The sequence below is a fragment of the Peromyscus maniculatus genome, chromosome 7 (assembly GCF_049852395.1).
Source record: "Peromyscus maniculatus bairdii isolate BWxNUB_F1_BW_parent chromosome 7, HU_Pman_BW_mat_3.1, whole genome shotgun sequence".
Classification (NCBI taxonomy): Eukaryota; Metazoa; Chordata; class Mammalia; order Rodentia; family Cricetidae; genus Peromyscus; species Peromyscus maniculatus.
In genome coordinates this window covers 70,497,073-70,524,227 of record NC_134858.1, presented here as the reverse complement: position 1 = coordinate 70,524,227, position 27,155 = coordinate 70,497,073, and the positions used below count along the sequence as shown (strand labels likewise).

Below are 27,155 nucleotides of genomic sequence, written 5' to 3'. Positions count from 1 at the left end.
GCAGGTCTAGAGCCCAGGAGGCCGGGAAATTAGCAACCAGCAAATCCTCAAGCTGAGCTCAATTCACGGTCCTCATTAGCATTCCCTGGCGTGCAGGGAAGGTAAGGGTTCCCAGGTGTGTGTCTGACATGCATATGACACTGAAGGGTCGTCAGGAAGGTTCGCTGCCCTCCCAGGCATGGCATCGAATCCTCTCAAAGGGGCAAACCCACCTTCGCCCGAGTCTCCCATATGAATCTAGGAAGCGCTCCTCGAACACCCCTAGAGACAATAAATGCTTTGGAAAAGAAGTCAATAAATGTCCTGCCTGACTACAAAACAGTAAAGCGTTCCATGCATGAAATATGGAAGCGCTTGAGGGCCAGCACTAGAAACAGGCAGCAGATGGGCCCTGAGATTAACCCAATCTGTGGGCTGTATCCGGGTCTGAGAATGAGTTACTACCCTTAATAATAGCTTCAAGTCACAACAAGAAAAGCAGAGGCCAAAAAAGTGACAGTCTCTGCAACGCCAAAATCTTTATAAGGCACGCTCAGCGGAAATCATTCCTATTCCACTGGAGCGGTATATGGCTTAACAATAATGGATTGCCAACCGCATCTTTTTTTCCCTTAATTTTTATTTTACTTTTATCCATGTGTCCAAATATAAGTAAAATAACTACAACTAAAATCCTGGCCTTTCCTGTTTTTTTACTAGAAAAACCTGCATTTTCCCTTTTTGCCACTAGATGGCATCTGTGTATGAGTAGGCAAGGAGTGTTATGACCCCGTAGAGGGCGGGAGTGACTCAAGACTCCCAACACAGGAACAGGCCCATGAAAGAAGGTCCAAACGGAATTCGGCTACTGAGTAAGTTCCATCAAACCATAGCCAGGATTAATTCTCAAGCAATAAAAGGAAAGGCTGGGGGCTCAGTGGTCATGAGTGCTCGCCGCTCTCTCAGAGGACCCGAGTTTTGTACCCAACACCCACACTGGCAGCCCACAATCACCGGTAACTTCAGCTCCAGGGGATCGAATCCCATTTTTTTTTTTTTTTTTGAGAGGGAGGGGTTTCTGCAGGCATCTGTGCATTCATGTATGTACACACACACACACACACACACACACACACACACACACACACGAGTCCAGTAGACTCTGGGATAAGACCATTGAAGTTTGTATTAGGGTTCCTCGCCTGTAAGGTAGGGATTAAAGGAGTTTATACTTGTAAAGTGTTCGGAAGAACACTTGGTACTTACGTTTACTGCTAGACAACAAAATAACATGCAGGGAAGAAAAACAGTTTGGGCACTGGGGGATGATTCAGGTTTGAGATTATCAGTCTGACCTTGGTTTAGATACCAGATATTAAGGAATCATGACGACGGTATAAATAGGTAGGCAGGATAGGAGTAACTGGCACACAGTAATCTGTCAAAGCTCTAACAGTATTCACAAGTGGGAACAGTTAGCTCTAATTCAGCGTGACACAGCACCAGAGGCAGCAGCATTTGAGAAGCCAGGGGAAGCTGAGATGCAGCCCAGGAGATGAGCGCAGGCCAAAGGACCAGGGAGGGAGGCGGGAGCCCAGGGCTGCAGCCGTGAAGTGACATGAGAGGTAGTCACATGCAACAGTCAGGCTGGGAGAGCGGAAAGCGGCCAGGCGGGGCCCTGCAAACTGTACTGGAAATACACATGTGGTGGGTGAGTAAATGGGGTTGTGGAGAAGAGGCACTGGAAAGCAGCAAGAACGCTCCCCATCTCACCCCGGGGTGACCAAGTGCAAGAGGCCCCACGTGGCCAAGGGCTGCTGGCCTTCAGCTCTCACGCTCTGGCCCATTTTATAAACCCAGTGGCGAAGGGCTGCGCACGTCTGAAAGGTCGGATGGTAAAATGGCTGGGAGTGTGCAGGTAAGGGAAATGCAGGAGTCCCGAGAATGAACCCCCTTCTCTCTCTTTCCGGGTTTTAGATTAGGTTATCTCTGAAAAGGGCCATCTGCTCTGCCTAAGTCATGTTAGTGTGAGTCTTTGGGACAAGCCAGTATGTACTGGAAAAGCAGGACAAGTCAGAAACGGGACTAGCGCCGAGTCCGCTTTCCGTCGCTGGGATAAAACTGGTCAGAAGCAACCTGGAGAGGAAAGGGTTTTTAACAGTTTCCAGTCCGTCATGAAGGGAACTCAAGGCAGGAACTGACAGAGGCCACGGAGGAGTGCTGCTTACGGGCTTGTTCCCAATGGCTTGCCCGGTCTGCTTCCTCATACTATCCAGGACCGCCAGCCCAGGGGTGGTACTGCCCACAGTGGGCCGTGCCCTCCCGTATCAACCATCAAAGAGTGCCCCAGAGCCCTGCCTACAGGCCAATCTGGTGGGCATTTTCTCAGCTGAGGGTTTCTCTTCCCTGATGACTCTGGCTTGGTCAAGTTAAAAAACAAACAGCTGGGTGGGGGCGCACACCTTTAATCCCAGGCAGAGGCAGCCGGATCTCTGTGAGTTCGAGGCCAGCCTGGTCTACAGAGCAAGATCCAGGACACCAAAGCGACACAGAGAAACCCTGTCTTGAACCACCCCCCTAAAAAAAAAAACAAACAAAAAACCCAAACAACAACAACAAACAAACAAAACCCAAAAAACTAAAAACTAACTAGCACAAATAGTAAGGAATAAATTACGTTAAGGAGAAAACATCTGAGTCGGGTATGCACAAGACTGTATTTCCAGCACTTAGGAGGTACAGGCAGGGGATGGTGGTTCCAGGCCCCTCTGGATACACAACTGATACCTCCTTGTCTCAAAAGTAAAACAAAAAACAGTTTTTTTTTTTTTTAAAGCAATTCCAGTTCTCTAGCATTCTGATCATTGTTCTGTTTTTACACTTTTTTTAAACCTATAAAACACAAAGTGTAAAAGGCTCACTTAGTAGGGAATTTCCATACTTCTCCCACACGCCGTCAACTGCTCCCGAGGGATGGACTGAGGCTGTAACACTGACGGGCACGGAGCTCAGACCATATGAACAATGCTGCCCTACGAACCCTTTGGCCCGAGTCCTGGAAATCCCACACCAGAAAACAATTATTTACAAAGCCTGGGCTGTGGACCAACGGTACAGATAAGGCAGGGTTATGAAGACCAGCCTTTGTTTCCCTCGGTTGCTGCTTGTTCATGAGGCCCCGGGATCCTCCAGGAGAGCCAGGCCAGAGCCAGAGGTCAGGGTTTGATAAAATTAGGAGAAAACCTGAGGTCAAGACCATGAGAAAACTTCACAGGAGCAGAGTAATCCACCCTTCCAGCCATTTCTCCAATTCAGCTCTAAAGTGCGGAGAGTTTTAATTGCCTATTTTTCTATGGAAAACTCCCAGGTGGTGGGAAAAGTAATCCTCCGGCATCAAAGGAACAGGAAGTAATCCGCTAGACTTTAGCCTAGTCCTCTGCCTCTTCTTCAAGGGACAAACCGGAGCACACTGGAGTGGCCCAATTAAGCACCCTCAAGGAAACAGGGTTGAGTGTTGTTTTAAAAATCACTATGTACTGCGGTAAGTCATTTGGTTCTAACTCTGTCATGGATTTTTCATTTCTGGTGGTGGATGAGTATGCAAACGGATTTGAAAGTTAAAGTATAAAACGCAATGTGAAGCTCCACAGCTTTAGAATGGTCGTTTTAACCATACAGAAGTTCACTGAAATAAATATATAGTTCTGGGGTCTGATTAACTTCAGTGTGTGGCTTTTTTTAAATAAGGGCTCTTTATTTAAAGTGTGTGTGTGTGTGTGTGTGTGTGTGTGTGTGTGTGTGTGTGTGTGTGTGCAAGGTTTTTAAAAAGAAAATAAAGAGTGCTGTTTTAAGAATCACCACGTATTGCTTTACACTGTTTACTCAAAGGGCAGCCGGAGCAAGCTTCGCTGATAGCAAGCCCAATATGCCTCAATTAAGACAGCTTCAAAGCCCAAGCGAGTCAAGCCGGAATATGTTTTCAAAGGTAAAGGGCACTCTCACACTTTTGCTGGCCTGAGGTCAGCGCACGTAAAGATACTAAAAGGGGACACGGGAAACCAGTTAGGAAGGTGAGGGGCTCTGCAGGGGAAGCCCAGCACCCCACCGCATGTCCACTTTTCATTTCATCTTTTGTGCGGCCAGGTTTTGTGCAAGGCTGCTCGGGGGCCATTGTTCGCCAGCAACCCCGGCCAGAGCTCTCCTTGGTCTGCCCAGCCAGGGTGACTGCACTGCCCTGGAGCCTGGCCCTTCCGAACAATACCGCCCATATAATTATTCAGAGAGAAGGCCGGCGGTGGGGGGCTGCTGTGACACCTGGGTCGTGGCCTCTGACACAGAATCTGAGGCCAGCCCAAGTCTGGTCCAGCAGGCGGAGAGACAGGAAAACTGCTAAGGGGGATGGGTGGGAAAGGCGGGCCGAGCCGCGCGGGGCTCTAAGGCACCACCACACTTGAGCAGGGCACAGGAAGCCCAACTTGCATTTCAACAGTGGGGCGGTTTCCCAAGTGGCTGCAGTTTCTCCACGGTCCGGACATTACTGGAGGAGCAGGTCCCTTGTTTTTTTGTTTCTAAGAAATTTTTAGGGGGCATGCAAATATAATGGGTTTCATTATTTTTACACACACCTGTATCAACGTTCTAAGTTCCCATGCATATCACCACGTAGCAGGTCCTTTCAGGACCCATTCTTATGTGATCAGCACGCCTATTATTAGAATAGGGAAAAGAAAATTCAGAGCCTCAAATGTTTTTACTCAAATGTGTTAGTGTGCTGAATTAAAGTCCGGTTTTAGCGGAGAATGCCGATTTTGCTTTAATTTGCTTCGATTAAAAATTCTTCCCCTTTTATTTCCAAGTTGATTTTCTGCATGCCTGTTGACCACGGATGTTTTTTTACTCTGTTTGAGTTATAAACAGGCTTCACATTTACTCCGACGACTGTACCAAAATGTTACAAAATTGTTCTATTGAGTATGTGAACTGCAAAGTTCCCCACACACAGCTTTCCCGCAAGCCAAAGGGAGGGTATTTGTCTGAACCTGAAATGACTGGAGCCTTTTGTTTGGCTTCCTGAAGGGTCTTAAGACAAACAACACCTCTCCCGGCAGTGACAACATCCCCTCTCTCCGACTGAATGGAGGATAATTGAAGGGAAAGTCCTTTCCATGTGACATTTCAGAATCCATTTCCTACCAAAATAAGCACACACTACTGGCAATCTCTAACAGAAAAACCTCTCTATCACAGCTGGAACGGTTCGAGACCCGGAGAGAGACAAAAGGCTCTCCCAATTACTGCATGCGCAATATTTTGATCATGTTCTTTCTTTTAGGATCATGTGTTTTTACTTTTCTATGTCAGATGCCAAGACGTCTTCTTTTTTAAACAGTTATTTTTAGAAGATGTGGTTGAAGACGTGGTTTCCCACAGCACGATTAATCAAAGTTTAGGTGGAAAGCTCTCGACGTGAACACTGCCGGAAGAGAACCTGAATTATTGGCACACTGAACAACTAATCTAAACCCGCCCCCCACCCCACCCCCCCACTGCCACTGAAGGGGTCAAATAGTCCACTTTTGTCTAGGGAGACACCTTTCCTTGTGGGTCAGCATGGAAGAAAGGCAGCCCAGGGGTCCCATTTTCTAAGCTCAGACTCCCACCACACCATCGACAAATAGAGAGAAGCTGATGACAAGTATGTCCTGTGGGTAAGGAGGGAAAAAAGAAGATTCCAAGAGACCAGCAGTTTAGGGGCTAGCGACATGGCTCAGCAGCTAAGAGACATGTCTGTTTTCTAGTGGACCCGGGTTTGATTCCCAGCACAAACACAACGACACAACTCCAGTGTCTGGGGAGCTGACACCCTCTTCTGACCTCTGGGTACCAGGCACACACATGGTCACAGACGGACACGCAGGCAAAACACTCATACACAGAAGATAAAATAAACTGATAATTCAAAACCAGAACAGTTTAACTGTCCCCAAATTTGAAACAGTAGCACATGAACAGTATTAATAAGGCTGTGTTCACATATAAGCACCCAAATAATTTAAGAGTAAAATGGGCCAGATGTGGTGGGGCAGCCCTTCAATCCGAGCACTCCGGAGGCAGAGAGAGGCAGAACTCCCCGAGTTTGAGGCCAGCCTGTTTTACACCGTGAGTTCTAGATGAAGAACTACACCGTGAGACCCTGCCTAAAAACAAACAGATGGAAGCAAAGTGAATGGACTGCTTATTATGAATAAATTTCAATTTTAACAAAATAAAGAGCGTCAGCGTATCTCGTAAGTCAACTGGAGGCTATCATAATTACAAGTGAGGTTTACTTAAAATGAAGAAAATGAAGAAGGTCCTTTCTTCAGGCATGCTAGGATTTTCACCAAGAGCAGAGCTTGCCCAGAAGCCCCCAGAGGAAGCCTGTGAGCCTCACACACTACTGTACCTACCTCACATTGTTTAAGTAGCTGCCCTGTCCGCCCCACATACATCAGTGCCTTACAAACAATATTTTTATAGACTGGCAGAGGAAGCCCATTCATGACAGCCGAACTTCCCCTGAAGCCATGAAATAAATTTCCTTCCAGGACTAACACTTCTCCACCTCCCAGTCACGGACTCACCATGGCATTTTGACCCTTTTGTGAAGCAACGTGAAAATATCATCCATCATTCTCTGAGCCACAGGGACTTGGGTGGAGGGGCACATTGCAAAAACATCTGTAGCTTGATAACCATCCCTCAAACATGCAAGCCTTGGTGGTTCAAAGCATGCTTACAGGATGGGAGAGATGTAGGAAGACGGCCTGAACCGGCTCTTCGATTTCTTCCCAAGTGGGAAGCACGCTGTTGAAAGAACAGCCTCATCAATCACGGTTCCCTCACTGCTTATTTATGCCTCCTCAGAAGTTACAAGGCACACTGTTACAACTTACTTAAAAGCACTGAGCACATCACTGGGAAATCTAGTTTAATGTTAGCGCTTAACAAGAGGATCCTTGGACGCAAGCAAACATTTTAATTGGCTACTAAGTAGCAGATGCAAATTCTAATCAAATCATCAATCTTTCAGATACCTAAGGACAATGAAGCCCTTTGGGATAGTGGAAGGTTTCCTCTGTGTGTGTGTGTGTGTGTGTGTGCATATGTGTATTTTAATTTTCAAATTAATGTATTTATTTTGTGAGTGCAAGTATCAGGGTGAATATGCCGTAGTGTACGTGTGGACATCAGAGGACAACATTTAGGAATCATTTCTCTCCTTGTACCACATGGGTCCCAGGGATCAAACTCAGGTCGTCTTCAGGCAAGCATCTTTACTCAGGAAGCCATCTCCCAGTCTTGGGTCACGTTTTATTTAAGATGGAAATGCAGGGGCTAGAGATATGGCTAAGTGAGTAGGAGCACTTGTCTGAGGACCTGAACTCGGGCCTCACATGAAAAGCGTGGCCATGTGCTCCTGGAACCCCGGAGCTGTGGGAAGTGGAGCCAGAAGGGTCCTGGGGTGCTGGCTCCAGGTTCAGTGAGAGATCCTGTCTCAAAGGAAAAAGGTGGGGAGTGGCAGAAGCAGATACCCAACATCCTCTGACACATGTGTACACAAGCACATGCACCCCACATGACATCCTCTGACACGTGTGTACACAAGCACATACACCCCACATGACATCCTCTGACACGTGTGTACACAAGCACATACACCCCACATGACATCCTTTGACATGTGTGTACACAAGCACATACACCCCCCATGAATTACACTCACACATTCTCACACATGCACACACACTCACACTAGTACACACCCCCATTCACACACATTAATTCTCACTGAGTCCCACTGAAGACCTGTACGTAAAATGTACGTAGACGGGACCGTGGGAACCAAGCGCTGAGCCAGACAACAGGGTGACAGAGTCAACCCACGGCCAAGTGAAAGAGGCAAAAGCCATCGCCACAGCCTCCCAGAGAGTCCCTCTTCACTGCTGGAAGTTCTCAGAGTCCAAATGCAGTTTCTACAGCGGTGCCCGGTCAGACTGGAAGCCACAGGCCACGGGTTTTCTTCTTAGACAAAAGGTCACTTTCTGAAGAGGGGGGTCGTAACTATTCAACAGAAGAAACCAAGCTAAAAGATCATCCCGCCTGCCTATCCAGACGGGATGTGAACATCAAGAAAACAGCTATGTGACTATGTGAGGGCTGGAGAGGTGGCTCGGCGGTTAAGAGCACTGCCACAGGTCCTGGGTTTTGTTGCCAGCATCCACCTGGTGGCTCACAGTGGTCCGTAACTTCAGTCTTGAGGGATCTGATGCCCTCTTCTGGCCTCTGTGGGCATCAGGCACACACAAGCTGCACATACATACATACATACATACATACACACATGCATGCATGCAGGCAAAACATCCACACACATAAAACACTCTTTAAAAAAGAAAAAATGATTTTGAGCATTTCATCTGTGATTATCTGGAAGTCACCCCAAATCTTGCACCCAGTTGAATGACCCTGGAGACCACGGGAGTCTCCGTTCTCACCAGTATCCACCATTATCAAGTGTCAGGTAGGGATTTAATAGATGTGAGAGGATCTCCAACAATTTCATGTACAGTAAAATTTTTCCAGGACACTGTATTTTAATAATTTAATTAATCTATCCTGGCCCTTTCCTAATAATTAAAATACCCCGGGCCTCCTAGCTAACAACGCTTGTAGCTTCAGAAAAGCTCTGAAACTGAGTTTCTGAAAACTGTGCAGAACTTTTCAGTGGCCACAAAACAGTCAGATCCGGGTTTCAGTAACTTTCCAACCTTTATTTATCTTTACCCCAATTCATTCATCTCGGTATATTATTCAACTGAAAAGCAATTTATAGACTAGTGAGATGCCTCAGTGGGTAAAGACACTTGCCATCAAGGCTGATGACCTCAGTTTGACCTTTGGGACCCACCCGGTAGAAAAGGAGAACCAACTCATTCAAGTTGTCTACACACACACACACACACACACACACACACACACACACACACACACAGTAGCACATCTCCCCCACCCCAATACACTCTCACACACATACACACACACACAAATCAATTTCATAAATATGAAATGTGACACAGATGTCTCACATTTATTTATGTGTACGAGTGTGTCTGTGTGTGTTCATGTACATGGGTGCCCTTGGAGGTCAGAATCGGGGCATGGAACTCTTGGAGCTGGAGTTACAGGGGGGAGTGAGATGCCGGATATGAGTGCTGGGAACTGGACCCAGGCCTCTAGAGGACCAGAAAGCATTCTTAACCACTCAACCATCTTCTCTGGCCCCCATATTTATCATTTTAAAACTTGAAACATGTTTGTTATTGTGTTCTTTTAATTTTTGTGTGTGTGCTTGTGTGTTTATGTGTACCACATGCGGAGACAAGCAGCGGGCATCAGATCCCCTGGACCTGCAGTTACAGACAGCTGCGAACAGCCACGTGGGTGCTGGGAACAGAACCCGGGCCTCAACGAGAGCAAGTGCTCTTAACTTCTGGGCCATCTCTCCATCTGTTAAAACAGATTTTTGTGGGTCTGGGTAGAGCTCAGTGGAGAGTGCTTGCCCGGCAGACACAAGGCCCTGAATTTGTCCCAGGACCCCCCCCCCAACTTCCCTACAAATTTAGTATTTTCTCCTTATGATCAAATGTGGGTTTATTATATAATTTTTATAAAATTCATATAAACAAAGAAAAAAAGATTTTGATACCAGCATCTAAAGCACTGTTAATTAATTCTACTTACTATTTATTCTTTCCTGTGAGAAAAACTGAAATGGCTCCATATAGAAACAGAAAATACAATCAAATAAAAGGCAAATGGGCGTGTTGAGGACGAGGAAGCGGTGAGCATTCAGACACCCACAGTAAAGGTGGGAGTAGACAGTGAACGCACAGCTTTTTCAGGGACCAGCTGGCTAACACAGAAAAGGGAGGGCCGTCTGACATGCCCACTTCCACCCAGGCCTTCCATTAGTGGGGACCATTCCTGGAAAGTGGAACTGTGGGCAAGAACAGCCACCGTGTTGTTCAGGGGTGTTTATCATGGTGCAAAGCTGAAGTAAACCCCAAATAAACCACGGTCAGGCTAGTAACATGGCTCAGCGGGTCAGGTGCTGCTGCCAAGCCGGGCCACCTACATTTCATCCCTGGCATCCACGTGGCAGAAGAGGAGAACCGACTCTCTCAGGTGGTCACCTGATCGCGGCACATACACACACATGCATAAAAAAGAAATTAAACGGTAAACTGTAGTGTATGAGGCAATGTGAGAAAGTATGGACACTGCGAGGAATGCTTTAGAAAAATATTTAACGTGTGTGTGTGTGTGTGTGTGTGTGTGTGTGTGTGTGAAAAGATGGCTCAGCAGTTAAGAGCACTGGCCATTCTTCCAGAGGGCCTGGGTTCAGTTCCTGACACCCACAGGTAACTCAGAACTGCCTGTAAGTCCAGTTCCTGGGGATCCGACTCCCTCTTCTGGCATCTGTAGGCAGTGAGTGTGGGTAGTACACAAACATACCTGCTGTGGGCAAAACACCCATACACATAAAAAAATTTTTCTTGAAATTTAATTTATTTATTTTACATCCCAACCACAGCCTCCCCTTCCTCCTCTCCACTCCCTCTCCCACCTCCCCTACACATAAAAATTTAAACTCTTTAAAAATAAAACAGTAACATTTAATTGGCCTGTTAGTTCACAGGATTTGGTGAGTACAAAAAACAGATTATAAAATGCAACTTTTAAAATCCTAAATATAGTGCATGCATGCACACGCGTGCACACACACACAAACACACACAATGACAGAGGGTGAGGGTGGCAGCGTGATATATAAATGTGAAGTAATGATTATGGTAAGACAGATTTACACCCCCTTCCCTAGGAAGCTGTACAAGCCAGGATAAGTAGGTGAGATACGCTGCCTACATTTTGCACAGCTTCAAACGGCATCACCATCCAAGCTTGCTGAGAAAGCAAGCCGCCACCACCAAGTTCAGTCAAGGGACCTCCCCACCCCTACGGCCCGGGTACCAACTACTATGGCTAATTCAAGAGGCAAGCACCCCGTGCGCCCTCTGCCTTTGCAAAGTCTTGGAAGACACTAAGCCTCTCAATTGAAATTGAAAAACACATTTCAGCCATTCACGGCGGAAGGACAGTGAAGAACTCTTCTGAATATTACAGGTGTGTATTCAAGTCAACGGATGGGTGGAACTGCCCAGGTAAGGCAGTGCAGGCCACTGACCCCAGCACTCAGGAGGCTGAGGCAGGAGGATCATGGGAAGGTTGAGTTCAGCCTGGGCTACACAGTGAGACCCCATCTCAAAACTGCCTTTTCTCCACCCTCGAATCTCACATTTTTTAGACAGGGGCCTTCACCAGGGTTAGCCTGTGTCCATGACTGCTGTGACCGTGGCCTGCTTCTGACCTTATTTAATTCCTCCGCTGTTCCCTCAGGGTCCCTCACCCAGTTAACTACCGCAGATCTTCAGGTCAGTTTGGTGTCACCCTCTCAGAGAAAAGCACCCAACCCCATCCTCAGATTGTCCACTGCCCATTATTATACAAGCCCTTGTCTCTTTACACCCTTCCAACACAATACTCACTACACTTTGTAATTATAATCTATGGGGCAACGTGATGAATGTCCTTGTCTTTCTCTAGACTACAAAGCTAGAGTATGGTCTAGCTATGCCTGAAATATTAGATGCAGAATTTTTGAACAGTAGTCTTCAATTTTTAAAATTTTGCTTCCCACTAATAATTTTATTTGAATTAGTGTGTGTGTGTTTGTGTGCGTGTGTGCACACGCAGGTATGTGTGCATATATGTATGCATGATCACTGGTCCTCAGGTGTCGCTCACCTCGGGTTTCTTGTTGGCCTCAGGCTCACATACCAGACTAAACTAGACGATCCTCAAGCCCCAGAGGTCCTTACGCCTCGGCCTCCCAGCATGGGGATCCAAGTGTACACCACCACGGGCAGCCTTCTACATGGGTTCTGGGGACAGAACTCGGCTCTTCACATTTATACAGCAAGCATTGTACAAATGATGGATCTTCCCAGCGGCAATAATTTTACCGACATTTTTTCTTCTGTAGTACTGAGGAGAGAACCAGACCCTTGCACTAAGTGTCCTGCCGCTTGGCTGCACCCCAGCCCCAGTAATATTGTTACTACCATTCGTGCTTATTATACAGGCCTTTATTTACTTACATGGTGACACACATTTTATTTTATCAAAAAAATAAACATTCATAACTCTCTTTAAAAGCTAAGGCAAAAAGACTTGCCATTAAGGGCCTCACAGCATTCCCCCCTCACAGCGTCCCCCCCTCACTCACAGCGTCCCCCCCACTCACAGCGTCCCCCCCACTCACAGCGTCCCCTCACTCACAGCATCCCCCCCACTCACAGTGTCCCCCCACTCACAGCGTCCCCCCACTCACAGCGTCCCCCCCACTCACAGCGTCCCCCCCACTCACAGTGTCCCCCCCACTCACAGTGTCCCCCCTCACTCACAGCGTCCCCCCACTCACAGCGTCCCCCCACTCACAGCATCCCCCCCACTCACAGTGTCCCCCCACTCACAGTGTCCCCCCACTCACAGCATCCCCTCACTCACAGCGTCCCCTCACTCACAGCGTCCCCCCACTCACAGCATCCCCCCCACTCACAGTGTCCCCCCACTCACAGTGTCCCCCCACTCACAGCATCCCCTCACTCACAGCGTCCCCCCCACTCAGTGTCCCCCCACTCACAGCGTCCCCCCTCACTCACAGAAAGGATAATGAGATCAAAGCTTACAATTCATTTGCAGTAAGTTTTTAAAAAACAAAGTTCAAAATAAAATCCACAAGGGTAATTACTGCTGTACAGCTAACTCCCCCCCCATCCGCCCAGAAGTTTCTTTCATGTGTTAATGGTGGCATTAAAAAAATTTCTTTTCCTCTTTTTTAACTTAGCTCTTTAAGGACCTCACACATCTAAGAATTCCTTACATTCACCAGAACCTTCCAGAGCGGTCTGAGGGTCAACACTGGGACAGCAGCAATGATTTAATTTCCTACAAGGCCTCTTCCTTCTTGAAGAGACGACAAGCACGAACTGTGATTACAGCCTTAAAAAAATGGGAGACACAAAGTTTAGCAAGGACCTCCATTCCTAAAAACAATGACTGGAAATTGTGGCCCATGAAACAGTGAGGAACCCTTCGTACCCCAACCAGCAGCTAGTGTGTGTGTGGGGGGGGGGGGAGGAGCCTTGCATGTGGGTATACATAAGGGGAGGAGAAGTACAATTGTAAATTTAGTTAATGCACTTCCAAACACAGACTCGGCAGACAATAGTTGAGAAGAGAGAGAAAGAAATTCAAGAGGCTATGAAGCTATCAGTTAAATAATTATTACACGGATCTAATATCATCAGATGGAAAACATGGCACTTTTTTAAGTATCTTGAAGTATCCCATGCAATGACGCTGAAACCCCCCCACCCACCCCCACCCACCCCTGGCAAATAGGGGAAATCGTGTGTTTTGTTTTGTATGTGATTCCCAGTCTCCTTTCTCTTTCTTTCAATTATGGCCATTTTCTGAGAATGTTTCCTGTTGCTTTGCTTTTTCTTAAACAAATAAGCAAAGAAACCAAAAAACCAAGTGAACTAAGGCTGATTTCAGAGGCAGGTTTTTGCCGGGCACAGGCAAGGCCCTGGCTCGATCGGGTGCCCCGAAACTAAAGCTGAAGCAGACAGTGAAACTATCCAGGTAATTCTAACAGGAACTTAACTTGCTAGAGCGGCAAGGTGAGGGGACGTGTCCGGGGCCAGGCAGTAGATGGTACAACCATGCCCCGCCCCACCCCCCATGATATCAGACCCTAGAGTTAACGGGCACATCGCAATCACAACTGGTATTGCACTCCACAGACTGGAGGGAAAACCAAACAAAACATCCCAGCTATTTCAGAGAAGGGCACTTCCTCACCCAGCCTATGTTCTCCGCGGGAGCCTGGTTTTATTCAGGACTCCTTTCAGGCCAGTGTGTGAAGTGACTACTGTAAACCTTTGCCCAGCGCCAGAGGTCAAAGGGCTCTCGGCCGGCCGGTACCTGTGCTGGGGGCTGCTGAGAAGGGCACACTGGCTTCTCCCTTCCTCCTTTTCCTTTGTTTCCCCCCTAAGCGTGAAGGCAAGCTCGTGAATCACACCGAGCTGATTTAGATCCTAGAAAAAAAAAAAAAAGCTTCGAGCCTAGGGACAGACGGCTTTCCTGAGAAAAACGGACCAACATCGGCTCCTCCATCCTCCACCAGGAGACCAGAAGCAGCTGAGCTCATCTCCCACCACACAGCTGCTGAAACAGGAAAACTTCAAACCACCAAAGGGCAGGCCACTTAGGCCAATGCCCCAGTTTCGTTCTAGGGAGGGAGGGAGGGAGGAAAACTTTTGCTTTACTGGTTTTTGGTTTTTTTGTTTTAAATAGCTAGGTCGCCGGCTTCGGCTTACATGCTGCAGCTCTTTTAATTAACCGGACAGATGTTTTTCGGGGAGCACTACCCCTACTCCAGATTTTCAAAGGGGGGGGGGACTGCTCAAGGCAGAGCTTTAAAGCTGGGGGGGGCAGCAAATTCTTCTCAAAGAGTTAGTTGTGTTTGACATGGAAAAAATAACTTTATTTTTAAAAGATGGTGATAACTCGAAGAAATGTGGGAGCACGCTATTTCTTTTCTCTCTCCTGAATATTTTTTTAATGGAATAAAGCCACACACGGCACCCCACTGCCTTGAGCTCAGTCTCATACCCCAGGATGCACAGCAGAAGCCAGGGTGCTGCTGGGGTCACCTTCGCCGTCCCGGCATGCAAGAGGAAGAGCCTCACTCAGTACTGCATCACAGGAAAAGTCACAGGAGCACTTTGGAACAGGAGCACTTTGGAACAGGAGCACTTTCAAACAGGAGCACTTTCGAACAGGAGCACTTTCAAACAGGAGCACTTTCAAACACCACAGGACTCCCAGCCATCATCTGCAATGAGCTAGGAAGTCTGATGTCGGTCGCTACATTTCTGCCACAATAGGGCTGAGTCCAATCCCTTTATTTCTTTTTTCTTTCCCATAAAATGGATGTTTTTTTTTTAATTCTTTGAAAATGTTCATAAATATATATGCTATATCTCTATCATATCCACCCTTCACTCTTATCTCCGCCCACCTCCAACTTCCTGTCCTCCATATGTGCATATGTAAGCATGCATGCATTTTTAACTCACTAGAGTCCCCTAGGTGTAAGGATTATGTCATTATGTCACCAGCCTGCGATGGCGTCCCAGCCTAAAAAGCGGTCGTGCCCACTCTGTCCTGCCTCTTATCTTTGTCTCTGTCTCTCTCTCTCTCTCCTAATAAAGCTCTAGAAAGGTAACCATGGCTCATGATTCTTCCACCACCACAGCATCCAGTGCTCTCTGCCGTCAGCATGGCCGCCTTAACCAGCTTAGGCTGGGTGGTCCAAGGGGATCATAACCTCAAAGGGAAGTGTCTCTCCCTCCCCTAGCAGTCACAAATAGCCACCCTGTACTTCCTAGGTAAAGTCCCTGTATCTTTCATGGCAACAGATAGAGACCCGGTGTATAAGATTGCATCATACTGCCGCCATATCAATTCAGAAAGAATTTCCATTTCCGGAGGTCTTAGGAATCCCCCGCCCCCCCCCCCCCCAAACAGGAATCCACTGGAAGGTGTAACTCAGAAAATAACACCTGAAGTTTCACTTGTCTATCACAGGAAGGAAAATGGCAGTGAGGTTTGTCTGAGTGCCCGCCCACCCCATCCCACCCCACCACCCCACAAGAAAGTGACTTAACTTTCTTTCTAACAAGCTCATTGATGGGTCTCTTCTACTCAAGCCTTTGTGTTTGTTTTTTTTTTCTCTCAAGACAGCCCAGCCAGAAATACTGAGTCCCAGCTATGGTGGCGCACACCTTTAATGCCATCACTCAGGAGGCAGAGGCAGGTGGATTTCTGAGTTCAAGACCAGCTGGTCTTCAGAGGGAGTTCCAGGGCAGCCAGGGCTGCACAGAGAAACCGTGTAAGCCAGAATAAATCCTTCCCCCTCTTAAAAGTCTTCTTTTCAAGTATTTGTCAGAGCCATGAGAAAAATAACTACTATCCACAGAACACTAACCTGCTGGGGACACTTCCACTGAGGAGTCATGATTAAAACCAAACTCGGTGTTTCCTTCTCCGGAACCTGGCTGTTCTCCTGAAGACCTCCTCACAATGCAATAGTACCCACTCTACTGTCTTCCTCAGGACCATCACATTTAAATACTGCTAATGCCCACTGAGAACGTGCTACCCACTGCGTGGAAGGCTCCACATTTCAGAGCATGGAGGCTGGGATGCAAAACCCATCTGATCTCAGAACCGAGTCTTCTGACTTAACAATGGCCACAACTAGGACACACCATTCTGTCACTGTCTAGAAGTTTCCACGCTACCCCTGGGCGGGCAAGACCTGCCCCTACCCACATCGGTGGCAATCACTAAGCTGTAGTTCCCCCTTCTGTACAGATCGGACTCTGAGAATGCCCCCTGAAAGCAGTCATCTGGGATGTTACCTTTGGTCAATGGCCCATCACTGTGCAGTGTCCTTGAGATTCATCGTGGTTGTTTTTTTTTTTTTTTTCTTGCCAATGCCGACACAGCTTGCTTATTTTATTGCTGAGTGCTTTTATATGGGTATGCCGGACATATGGATTGTTTCAGACGACTCTGGACTGAACTAGCCATACATTGTGTACACATTCTTGTGTGACTCTAAGGTTTATTTTGTGTGGTGCCTGAATACATGCCTGCAGAGGAGGCTATCAGGTGGTCTTATTTCACCATTCTCCATTGTATTCCCCTGAGACAGGGTCTCTCATGGAGCCTGGAGCACTCAGGCTTGCTGTGGGATGTTCCGTATGCTCTGAATGTGCTGCTCTGATTGGTTAATAAATAAAGTGCTGAGTGGCCAGTAGCCAGGCAGGAAGTCTAGGCGGGACAAAGAGAGAGGAGAGGTCTGGGAAGTGGAAGGCTGAGTCAGGAGACACTGCCAGCCACCGCCATGAGTAGCAACATGTATGATACTGGTAAGCCACGAGCCATGTGGCCAGGTATAGATTTATAGAAATGGGTTAATTTAAGATGGAAGAACTACATAGCAGGAAGCCTGGGCTACACGGCCATACAGTTTATAAATAATACAAGCATCTGAGCAGCTGCTGGATTGGCGGGTGAGAGAGATTTGTCCTGACTGTGGGCCAGGCAGGACCAGGAGATAACCCCAGCTACACAGGCTAGGTTTCCGGGCCGGGCTGGCCAGCCAGCCAGCAAGCTTAGATCCCCCTGTCCCCTGGATGTGGGTGATTTAATTCTCATGCTGGCAATTTTTGGGTTGCCACATTAACTCGGTAAAGATCAATAAAGTCTGGTTCTCTTGGAAAAAAAAAATTAGAAATTTTGCTTTTTTGGACTCTACAGAGCTGTTTCAGGGGTTGAGTGTACTGATCTTGCAGAGAACTGGAGTTTGGTTCCCAACACTCTCTCCAGGCAGCTCCTAACTGCCTGTAACTCCAGGTCTAGGGGATCCGATGCCCTCTTCTGGCCTCTTCGGGCAACAGCACTCACACATGCACATACCTACACACACATACACGAAATTTTTTAAAAAATCCTTTAAAAAAGAAAAGAAAATAAGCCGGGCGGTGGTGGCGCATGCCTTTAATCCCAGCACTCGGGAGGCAGAGGCAGGCGGATCTCTGTGAGTTCGAGGCCAGCCTGGTCTACAGAGTGAAATCCAGGAAAGGCGCAAAGCTACACAGAGAAACCCTGTCTTGAAAAACCAAAAAAAAAAAAAAAAGAAAGAAAGAAAGAAAGAAAGAAAGAAAGAAAGAAAGAAAGAAAGAAAGAAAAAAGAAAAAGAAGGAAAGAGAGAAAGAAAAGAAAAGAAAACTTCGATTTTCTAGTGGTCTTCCTCTCCTAGGCAGTATCTTCACAAAGAGTCAAGCACAGGGACCAAAGAACCATGTGGGGACAGTTCTGATTTACGGGTTCACTGTCAGTGGCCACTGAAGCTCATTATCAGAGATTTCTAGATTTAGGTCATTTTCTGATTTGTAAGACGAAGCTTCGTCTGTGACGAAATTCTAGCAGTAGCCAATGAGAACCGAGAACTACTGGCCCCTGCAAGGCAGACCTTGAGTTCCACTGAACACTGTGCCCACTGTATTCCACAGAGCCATGGAAATCTTTGAAAACAGAACTCTAGTGCCAAGAGCCCGTCACATGGCTGAGTGGGCTGACAAATACCCTCTTTTTGAAGGACTGCTAAAGGCTCCCAGGTTCACCTAGGGAGTTTAGAAGACATCATTATGAATTGAGTCTGTGGCTGTTTGTTTCCCTGTTCATCCCACAACACAAAATCAAATTAATTTGACAGTCTCATACTTCCTAATAGGAGTCACACCAAGTCTAGAGTAATTCATCCTTCTCAGGGGACAGAATGCGCTTTCAGACTTGGCATTGGGAACCTCCTGAGAGCTAACCCAAGCAAAGGGAATACTAAATTAAAATGCCTGGACAGTCACAGACTTGGCTGTAAAGCTGGTTAACCGAAGTGTCAATGCTCTTATACATGAAAAGTGTACAATACTCTTATACATGAAGTCACAGGTATGGAGGAGCCCGAAGTTCAGTACTTCAGGGAACTTCCAGGCATACTGCTGGTCTTGGGATGGAATTTTGAAAAGAAACTATATAAAGTCTGCACTTGAAGCCTGGTGGTGGTGGTGGTGGTGGTGGTGGTGCATGCCTTTAATCCCCAGCACTTGGGAGGCAACAGCAGGCGGATCTCTGTGAGTTCAAGGCCATCCTGGTCAATAGAGCAAGGTCCAGGGCAGCCAAGACTACACACAAAGAAACCCTGTCTCGAAAAACAACAACAACAAAAGGCCTGCACTGGAAACTGACAAAGTATGCCTGGGACCCAGCCTATGACATCAGGTGGTCCAGTCTTCTGACATTGCGTTGTTTTCCTTTACAAATACTCAGGTTTCCTTCACAGCTATGCTGGCCTTTGAGTCACGGGTTGGACAGATACAACTGGTTAGAAAATTGAGAGAATACTATTTGGGGCTGGGTGTGGGAGTATATAACCTATAACCTTAGCATTTGGGAGACTAAGGTAGGAAGACCACAAGTTCAAGTCCAGCCTGGACTACAAAGTAAGAGATTAAAAAAAAAAAAGGGGGTGGGTGGGCTAGAGATATGGGGGTGTAGCTCAGTGGCAGAGCACTTATTTACCTAGCACATGCAAAACCCTAGACTCAATTCTTACGAAAAAAAACAAAAACAAAACAACAACAAAAAAACAAAAACCTATTTTATGGCATGTCAAAATTCCATCAAATTCCTTCCTCAGTGTCCACAAATAAAGTGGTATTGGAAGACAATCACAAACGGATTCATGGGGTTTGGTTGCTTGGTTTTGTTTTCTGAGACAGTGTCTCTCTGTGTCCCCATGCAGCCTCAATCACATGATGCCCCCACTTGAGCCTCCAGAGTGCTGGGAAGGCAGATCTGTGTTTTTCCAAAGCAGCCTCAGTGTGGCAGCAGCAAGCTGAATTCCTGTGGAAGTTTTAGACTGCCATAAAGAGTACAGACTGTTCTCCCAGAGGATCTGAGTTCAGGTCTCAGCAGCCAGGCTGGACAGCTCAGAACCACCTAGACCTCTTCCAGGGACTCTAATGCCTCCGGCTTCTACAGACACTTACTTGCACTCACCTGGACATGTCTTCTCACTTTCTACATACACATAATGAAAAGAAAATCTTTTAAAAAAAAATTTAAAAACCTAGGTGGTTTACACAATGGGGGTCTCATTCTGTAGCCCAGATGGACCTCAAATTCTCTGCCAACCCTGCCTTAAGCTCTCGAGGGCTGGGATTACAGGTGGGAGTCCACACTGTCAGAAAGATCTGGTTTTTTTTTTGTTTTTGTTTGTTTGTTTGTTTTCTTTTTCTGTAGTCTGATTTTTCTTTGGGCCAAAAGCTCACAATAACGACACAGAGACTTATTAATTATGAACGCTCGGCCTTAGCTTAGCTTGTTTTTAACTGGCTCTTATAACTTGAATTAACCCATTTCTATTCGTCTATGTTCTGCCATGTACCACCCATCCCGCTTCCTCCATGTCTCCTGGAGTCTCTCTCAAGCGCCAAGATTCCTCCTCCTCCTTCCTCTTTCTGCCCCAAAGTCCTGCCTATATCTCCTGCCTAGCTATTGGTCATTCAGCTTTTTATTACACCAATCACAGTAATACACCTTCACATGGTGTACAAACATCCCACACCATTTTAATTATTTTTATTTTATGTGTATGGGTGTTTTGTCTGCCTGACATGCATGTCTGGTGTCCAAGGAGTCCAGAAGAGAGCATCAGATCCCCTGGAATTCAGTTACAGTTTTGAGTTGCTATATGGGTGTTAGGAACTAAAACCAGGTCTCCTGGAAGAGCATCCAGTGCTATTAACCACTGAGCCATCTCTCCAGCACCAGGACCATTTCTTAATGAGATCCTTGCCAAGCATAACACTGCTGTTTGAACGTCAAGTCTATTTAATTGTAATCCTTAAGAAGAAAAAAAGCCATCTCTGTAGCCTGTCTATAACCAGGAAAGGAAAAATTCTTACGCTGCTGCAAGAAACGTAAGTCAAAGTGTAACTCTTCTCCCTGATAGAAACCAAGGCATGGCCGGGCGGTGGTGGCGCACACCTTTAATCCCAGCACTCAGGAGGCAGAGGCAGGCGGATCTCTGTGAGTTCGAGGCCAGCCTGGGCTACCAAGTGAGTTCCAGGAAAAGGCGCAAAGCTACACAGAGAAACCCTGTCTCGAAAAAACAAAAAAAGAAAGAAAGAAAGAAACAAGAAACCAAGGCACTGTGAGAAATCCTCAGTTAGGGGAGAGGGGCAGGAAAGGGAGAATGGGAAAGTCCCGGCCTGTCTGACATCCCCTACCCCGATTCCTTCTCTTTCCAGAACTTCACGAGACTAAACCACCTTAGGCTCTGGTGGCCCCATATCTGGGCTGTTTAGTTCATGATTGAATCTTTTCTTTCTAGATACTTAACTAGACTTCCCATCTTCTAATTATTTTGTAATCCATGCCTTCCCTCTTTCCTTGGGAAAATAAAAAGCCGATTAGGACCCCATCCTCATGACCTCACTTCACCCTCATTGTGCTCACACAGGTCCTATTTCTAAACACGGAACGTTGGGGCTTCAACACGGGGCTTTTGTGAAGGCCAAAGAATTCAGGCCACAACACACACAAAAGCAAGAGGATTTACTCTCCAGCTCATCAGGAGAAAATTTTGCTGACCCCTGGCTTGGATTCTCAAAAGTAGGAAGAAATGTGAAACCTTTAGGCTGCATCTAAACTCACTGAATAAAATCTGTGGCTTAACAAGATTTATGGTTAATTTACACACACACACACACACACACACACACACACACACACACACACACACACACACGTGAGGAGAAGCAGGAAGACCAGGAGTTCAAGACCAACCTTGGGCAAATTCCAGATCAACTATGGAACCCTGTCTCAAAAACCCAAACATACATCATCACCACCACCACCAAAATACGGGAAAAACTTTTTTTGAATACCAGCTCCACCCTGGGAGATCAATTTTTCCCTAGGCTGGGATCCAATCCCAGGCTTCATTTGTGCTAAGCAAATGCTGTGCCACTAAACTCCATTCTCAGCTCTGGGGAAAGCAATTCACACACGGAACAGCTGGCATCTCTTGTGGCTTCGGAAGCTGTTTGCAGGGTGCTGCACCAACCTCCGTCTGCGTCATCTCACTCCGTCCTCCTCACGTTCTAAAAGAGGTGTGATGAGTACCATCTCCATCTAGAAGATTAAGCCAAGAGCCGGGCTTTGCCATCGAGGTACAGGATTTGAAGTCAATCCTAGGCAAGAGAGATGCTGCTGCCTTAGCTGGTACTTGGGTCTGATCTGTCAGCATGCGGGAAATGATGGATTGGGAGGGAGCAGTGGTGGGCACCTGTGGATTCCCAAGGTAACCACCTGACATTGGGCAGGATTCTTTCCAGATTGAAAGAATAAATCTGAAGATATGCCTCGAGCTACAACTGGCTTGTGAAAACAGTCCTACTTCAGTCAGACACAGTCATGTCAGAATTTTCTTATTTTGTTTTGTTTGTTTGAGACAGGGTTTCTCTGTTTACATTACAGCTCTGTAGATCAGGCTGGCCTCGAACTCACAGAGATCCTCTTGCTTCTGCTTCCCCAGTGCTGGGATTTAAGGCGTGCGCCACCGCCACCTGTCCACTAATATCAGGATCTAAAGCCGCTTTTTTTTGGGGGGGGGGGGGAGATGCTGAGATGGCTCAGCAGATAAAGGCACTTGCTGCCAAGACTGACAAAGCTAAGTTTGATCCCCAGGACCTACAGGGTGCAAGACAAGAACTGACTTTGTCCTCTGGTCTCCACAGGCACACTGTGACATGTGCATACTCTCATACACATTCAAAATAAAAACAAATAAATGTAAAATTCATTTTTTAAAGAAAGAAATAATTAAGAGAAAATTTTTCCAATCTACTATCAGGGGACATAGATGTCTTATTAATTTTTTCTTTATTGTGTGATAAGTATTGCAAACATTTATCTTGTAACTCAGGTGAACGCTCAAAGAGGCAAGGGAAAAATATGAGCCAATCCTGAAGGGCCCTAAACACAACACTCACAACAGGTCCCACCAACGACTTAGTCACAAGCTGATGCTGATGCTTCTTCTCCCCACAAAGCAAGCGAGATCCCAGGAAACTGCATTTTAAAGTCAAACCTGAACAAACTAGAAACAATTAATTATTTCTTCCACTCTATAGAAATTTATATCATACTTTATTACTAAATGCTGGGGATTGGACCCCAGGCCTTGGACATATAAAACTATTATACATTACATTAAACTATTATATATTATAGGCTATTATACATTATATATTTTATATATTATGTGTACTATTATACATACACACACACAAAAAAAAACCCACATTATTTTACTATTAAAGGCATGAAAATTTCTTCAACTCACAAAGTACTCCACATCTTAAGGAACTGAGTTTTGAGGTAGATGTTAGAGTAAAATGATCTAAAATACCTCCCACTAATAATACCAATTACATTTAGTTAACTGGGCATGTGCAGGACCATGGGGCAAGCCGGCCAATTAAATGTCACTTGGCTTCATCCTTCCTGCTTTAAGTGGAAATCGGACCCCTCAAATCTTTTCGTCAGTCTTTTTTTTTTTTTTTTTTTTTTTTTTTTTTTTGGTTTTTTTTTTCGAGACAGGGTTTCTCTGTGTAGCTTTGCGCCTTTCCTGGAACTCACTTGGTAGCCCAGGCTGGCCTCGAACTCACAGAGATCCGCCTGGCTCTGCCTCCCGAGTGCTGGGATTAAAGGCGTGCGCCACCACCGCCCGGCTTCGTCAGTCTTTTTTTTAAAAAAAAAAAAAAAAAAAAAACTTAAATTAACTTAAAGATATAAATTCATTTGCTTTTCTGTCTTTCAGAACAAAGAATTGTGCGTATTTCTAGGGAGATCATGTCCCAATAACATACTTTTTAAATTGAAAACTTAATTACCAGGAATGAAAGCGGCGGTGACCGCAGGGGGGAGGTGTTTCTAAAGGCGTCAGAACGGGTTAGTGTGAAAATGAAATTTCGAGAAAGCAGTTCGTCATGTAAAACTGACACTCGATCGGCCAGCAGAGGCGTGTGCATTCATTTCCAAGCCCACTTAAGCAAAGCTGGCCCCACTCCGAGCACCTTCCCAAGCCAAGGCTCTGTGAAAGCCGGCATTCACCAGGCCAGGCACAAACAGGGTTCCCTTAACCTACTGCCCTCTGGACACATCACTCTCTGTTAAACAGGCAGCCACTGCCAGATGCTCTGGTTAAAAATGGTCCCAGATGGTCGGCTGTCCCCTTCACAGAACACCCTGCCCCTTCCCACATCTTAACATGTGCCTGCCGAAAGCCTGGCCAGGCCCTGGTGGGAACTGAATAAAAACGATGAGAATCGGGGAGGTCTCAGGTTAGAAGGCACCTTGAAGACAGTCTGCTCAACAGCTGAACAGTACTTGAACCCACACAACTGCCTCCCTGCCAGCCACTCGGGTGGCTACTAGCAGATGCAGAGGTCCTGAACCTGCTGCCTAGAGAGGAAGCACCTACGGCCACAGAGGCCTTGTTACCTTGAACTCAAGCAATCCAGTCACTCAGGCTAATTCCACAGTCAGGAAACTCGGAGCTACTTAAATTGATATGTCGTGTCCACCACCCCAAAATCATGTTCTAGTTGACGCATTTCAAGTGATTTGACGGGCCTGGAGAGATGGTCATTGACATGCTTGCCTCACAAGCATGACGATCTCTGGATCCAGTAGTACATGCAGAAAAATACAACCTATGTAATCCCAGCACTGGGAAGGCAGAGGCAGGGGGTCCTGCCCCTGGTGCTTGCTGGTTAGTTTATGTAGCCGATGGGTGAGCTCCAAGTTCAGTGAGGGAACTTGTCTCCAAAAAGGAAGGGGGGATCAAAAGGAAAACAACAGACATTGACCTCCAGCTTCCACACATATGTGTATACAGGTACATAAGTGCACGGGGAAATGGGCACTTCCCCACACACAAGTGATTTTTTAAATGGAGCTACCTCAGATGGCATGTATAACAGATGTTACAGAAAAAAAAAAAATGACAAAAGCAGCCAGGTGGTGGTGGCACACGCCTTTAATCCCAGCACTGGGAGGCAGAGCCAGGCGGATCTCCGTGAGTTCGAGGCCAGCCTGGGCTACAGAGCGAGATCCAGGACAGACACCAAAACTACACAGAGAAACCCTATCTCGAGAAAAAAAACAAATAAATAAAAAAACAAACCCATAATAGTTTACAGTTTGGAAAGCTATTATTTGGACAGCATCACGGTTCTAAATAAATAAATAATAAAAATAAAAACCAGAGGGCCTACCTCCCTTCCTCTGTCTCCCCCCAAATGGATGAATCGAGGACCACTTCTGTATATGTGCGTCACTTCCTTATGTCGTCCATCCACAGACGCATGTATGCATACACATCTCTAGAGAAAGCTTAACTGGTAACTTAGCTGGGGCTGGAGAGGTGGCTCCGGAGTCAAGAGCACACACGGCTTTTCCAGAGGACCTGAGCTCTCACCACCTACCCCGGGCAGCTCACACCCACTTCCAGGAGCTCTGACCCGCCCTTCCAGCCCCAGGGCACCTGCAGTCCCATACACATACCCCCGTCCCGCCCCCCACAGATACATACACAGGGTAAAATAAATAACTCCTAACGAGATGTTAAAGAACTGCTTTTAACCACCGGGGATTTTGTTTTTCTGAGACTGGCTGCCCTTGAACTTGCTACGCAGCTGAAGGTGGTCTTCAAGTCCTCACCCTCTCCACCTCCTCTGGAGCGCAGGGATTGCAGTGTGAGCCACCATTGCCCAGCTTGAGACTGCCAAAGTCTCAATGCACCATTTCTGAGTTTCGTGCAAAAGCAGAGCTTAGTTTATTTCATTTTCTAACCCATTATTCAACTTTTAAGATCAGCTAGCTGGAATGTATGCCCAAGAAGCATGTTGAGGAACGGGTTTCTGTTTCTCCTACATACTTCAACGTCTTTAACAATGAGAACAATCCAAGTACTGAGTTTGAGCTATAGATTCTTTCTTGTATATTTTCTGAACATTTACTCATTTTATCCATATGAGTGTTTTGCCGGCATATATATGTCTGCGTACTTATGTGTGTGCCTGGTGCCCTAGGGGGCCAGAAGAGGTTGTCAGATCCCCTGGGACTGGAGTTACAGATGGTTATGAGTGGCCACGTGAGTGCTTGTGTCCTCTGGACCAGTGGCAAGTGCTCTTAACTGCTGAGCCATCCCTCTAGGCCCCCCAAATTATCTTGATTTATGTGTCTGCAGGAGTATCTACGTGTGAAAGCAAACGATGCCCTGAAGTGGTAGTTACAGGTGGGTGTGAGCTGCCATATTCTGGTGCGGGGCAATAGCAGCTGCGAACCACTGGGCCACCCCCAGCCCAGATCTGCAGCTTTTCATCAATTGCCTCACAGCCCGTTTCCCACTGGATACAAGCAACAAGTCCCCTCTCATCAATAGTGAACTCACGGAAAGGGAGGGCACACTGAGAAGCCACCGGGAGACATACATGGAAGGCTCGGGGCACTCGAGGCTGGGCTAATATCATCGTAACCAGTAGATTAAGGACGCTCAACCTGGACCATATGTCACTGCTCATCATTTATAAGCTTCTTGACAGAGATCGACAGTAAATTTATTTAACCGAGTGCAGATTAAATTAAAAACCAAATAATAAGATTACAAGCAAAACACCATCTGGAAAACCATGGCAAGGGACCATGGGATGGATTTCTGTGCTCCTGCATCCGAGGACAGGTTCACAGCATGTCCTGTTGACCCAGGGATGGAAATGGTGATGCCCCACACTAGGACCACTGGGCCTCTCCCCTTCCATCATCTCCAAAGGCTAATCTAGAAGGAAAAGCCACAGTGCTTCCTAAGCTCCGACTGTGTGCATAGGATGCCTCAACAACCCAGTGAGTCTCTGCTGATCTCCCAGTGTGTCTCTCTGTCTCAGTGTTCCTCTCTCCCCGCTTCCCTCTTTCTCTCCTTACAGAGCTGGGGATTGAACCTAGGGCTTCATGCATGTTAGGCAAGCACTCCACCACTGAGTCATATCCCCAGGCCCAACTTCATAATTTGTTAAACACGATTATATCACACAGTTCTTTTCCCACATAAAGAAAATAAAACAAGGACAAGCCATTTTCTCTGAGAACACAGACGAAGCCATAAACAGGGATTGAGTGTCTTATCTCTAGTGTGTCTGAGACCATGGAGTAAATATTTACAGTCATGTGGGACAGAGGTGAGAGCATTATTATACACCATTTATGTAAAGAGCATTATTATACACCATTTATGTAAACTGTTTGAT

General features: G+C 46.6%; 1 protein-coding gene across 1 annotated transcript in view; it reads right to left on the bottom strand.

Moving 5' to 3' along the window:
* The window catches only part of Prtg (protogenin), a 104,414-nt gene that overhangs the window by 25,381 nt on the left and 51,878 nt on the right, over positions 1-27,155 (bottom strand). The gene's annotated exons all lie outside the window — the stretch shown is intronic.